Source organism: Macadamia integrifolia, unplaced genomic scaffold, assembly GCF_013358625.1.
Source record: "Macadamia integrifolia cultivar HAES 741 unplaced genomic scaffold, SCU_Mint_v3 scaffold721, whole genome shotgun sequence".
Taxonomy (NCBI): Eukaryota; Viridiplantae; Streptophyta; class Magnoliopsida; order Proteales; family Proteaceae; genus Macadamia; species Macadamia integrifolia.
The window spans coordinates 82,553-85,212 of record NW_024870524.1 but is presented as its reverse complement, the minus strand read 5'-3'; positions in this window follow the sequence as shown (position 1 = coordinate 85,212).

Sequence of the window (2,660 nt, the reverse complement as noted above, 5' to 3'; positions counted from 1 at the left end):
TAGTGGTTTTGAGATAGAAGAAACTTGTGCAACACTCACCAGGGAAATGCCAGATGAAAATATTCTGGTAAACTATGAAGCTATTGGAGTCCTCCGATAAATCAGATGATGAGGAAAATGCAATACTTTTCAGAGATGGGATTGGGAAAGTATCATCAAGGTGTTTCAAAATTATACACTCTGGTGGTTAGCAAAGGAAAGAGTGGTCTTGGGTAAATTCCTCAAACTCCTAGACTAAGGAGTAAGAAGGGCAGCAAAGGGTAGAAGGAACTAAGGATGAATAGGAAAACCTCTGCCTCTTACTACCCCACTCTTAATGGGTACTTCGTAAAGGAAGGAGAAGATTTTCCTTTCTGTGGAAATGTTGAGCCATGGTTTGATGAAACTGTCGCAAAGATGAAGGGTTTGAAGTATTCTTTCAAGATGAGTTCGACTGGGCAACCCATGAGGTAGAACAATAGCAAATGCTAGCCAAAGAAAATGATCAAGATAGTTGCATCACTGGAATAGTGGAAATAGCACTAATTGAAGATGGGTTCTCCTCTAACAACCCCACAACACTAATCCGATCAAAGGAATTGCCAAGTCCCTGAGTACCCTTGAAGAGGGAATGGGAAAAGAAGATAAAACTCATCTAGAGTCTACAACTTCCCATAGATCTGAAAGGTGACATCTGTTCCTTTCTACAAAAGCCACAGACTCAGGAGTTACATGAGCTCAAGCCCAGGCCTTTTAGAGGAAGAAGCACTTATGCAAACAAAGAAGAGCACAAAGAATGATGGTTTGCATGTACTGTTCCCAAATTAACTACAATGGGAAGGTCCGTGAAGGTGGTCAAAGTTGCGACCAAGGCACTAGGATGGCATCCCTCAATAGGCTGAAAAAAATGGACTTTATAGAAAGAGGATTGAGATGTCTCCACCAATCTTCACCTCTCAGAAAGTTCGGCTTCCAAGAGCACGAGGTTGATTAGCTGGTATTTGTGAAGAAACATGTATCTATCCAGAAGAACCATTGCATTGTTGAAGAAATAGCAGCAATTTTCCTGGAAGAAGAAAGAGGCCTATTACCACATCTCCTCATCTATCGAGCCGTCAAACGTTCCTAAGCTGGACTAACATTGGGGAGAATTTTAAGTTTACTCATGTTGTTGAGTCAATCAAACTAGATACCACTGATGGAAGCACTAAACCAGTCAACGATTTTGCAGTTGAGTCAGTTGTTAAGTCTGCTATTTATGATTTCGTGTTGGCCTCTCCTCTTGAGGAGAGTCTAGAGTCCGTGTATATTGAGTCTCTTGCTCTTTCTTTCGTGAATGAAATTTACGATTTTGAGTATGACTTGCCTCCTTTTTCTGATAATGATCTTAATAAATATCAAGAGTTAATAAAACAATGCAAACCAAAGAAAGCCCAACCCATCCATGAGGATACCAGGGTTATTAATTTAGGAACCGACCATTGCCTTCGAGAGGTAAAAATAGGCACCACCTTAGACAATGAAGAAGTAGAATAGATGATTAGTCTACTGAAGGAATTAGTCGAGGTCTTTGCTTGGTCATATGAGGATATGCCTAGTATAAACCCCAATATTGTGCAACACCGTTTGCCAATCTACCCTAGGGCAAAGTCGGTTAAACAGAATTTTAAAAGGATACATCCAGAATGGAGTGAGAAGATCAGGGAAGAAGTAGTAAAGCAATGGAATGCAGGGTTCTTACAAGTGGTGAAATACGTCCAATGGTTGGCCAACATTGTACCAGTGCCAAAGAAGGATGGCAAAGTACGAATGTGCATAGACTTTCAGGATCTTAACAAGGTAAGCCCTAAGGATGACTTCACTTTACCTCACATTGATGTATTGGTGGACAACACAATAGAGCATGCTTTGTTATCATTCATGGATGGATTCTCGGGATAAAACCAAGTGAGCATGCACCCCGAAGATTGGGAGAAGATATCCTTCACCACTCCATGGGGACTTATTGTTACAAGGTGATGCCTTTTGGACTGAAGAATGCTGGGGCAACTTATCAGAGACCATCTATGGCCATATTGCATGATATGATGAACAACGATGTGGAATTCTACGTGGATGACATGATAGTGAAGTCAAAGGATTGGCAGTGGCACATTCCCGCATTAAGGTGAATCTTTAAAAGAATCAAGAAGTATCAGCTGAGGTTGAATCCTCAGAAGTGTGTATTCAGGGCAACAGTAGGAAATTTTCAAGGTTCTTGGTGAGTGAAAGAGGCATTGATGTCGACCCTATCAAGATCAAGGCAATTCAAGAAATACCTATGCCTTGCACTAAGAAGCAGATACAAGGATTCCTGGGTTACATCCAATATATCAGTAAATTCATAGCTCAGTTGACTACAATCTATGAACCAATCTTCAAGTTGTAGAAGAAGGATTAGTCCACTGAATGGAATGATCAATGCCAACAAGCTTTTGATAAGATCAAAGGATACCTCATGAACCCACTAGTATTAACACCACCAGTGGAAGGAGAACCACTTCTGTTATACTTATCAGTGGGAGAATATTCCATGGGCTCATTACTAGCACAAAAATAGATAGAAAAGGGAGCAATGCATGCCATATATTACCTCAGCAAGAAGTTCCTGGAATATGAGACGTGGTATACATCTTTGGAAA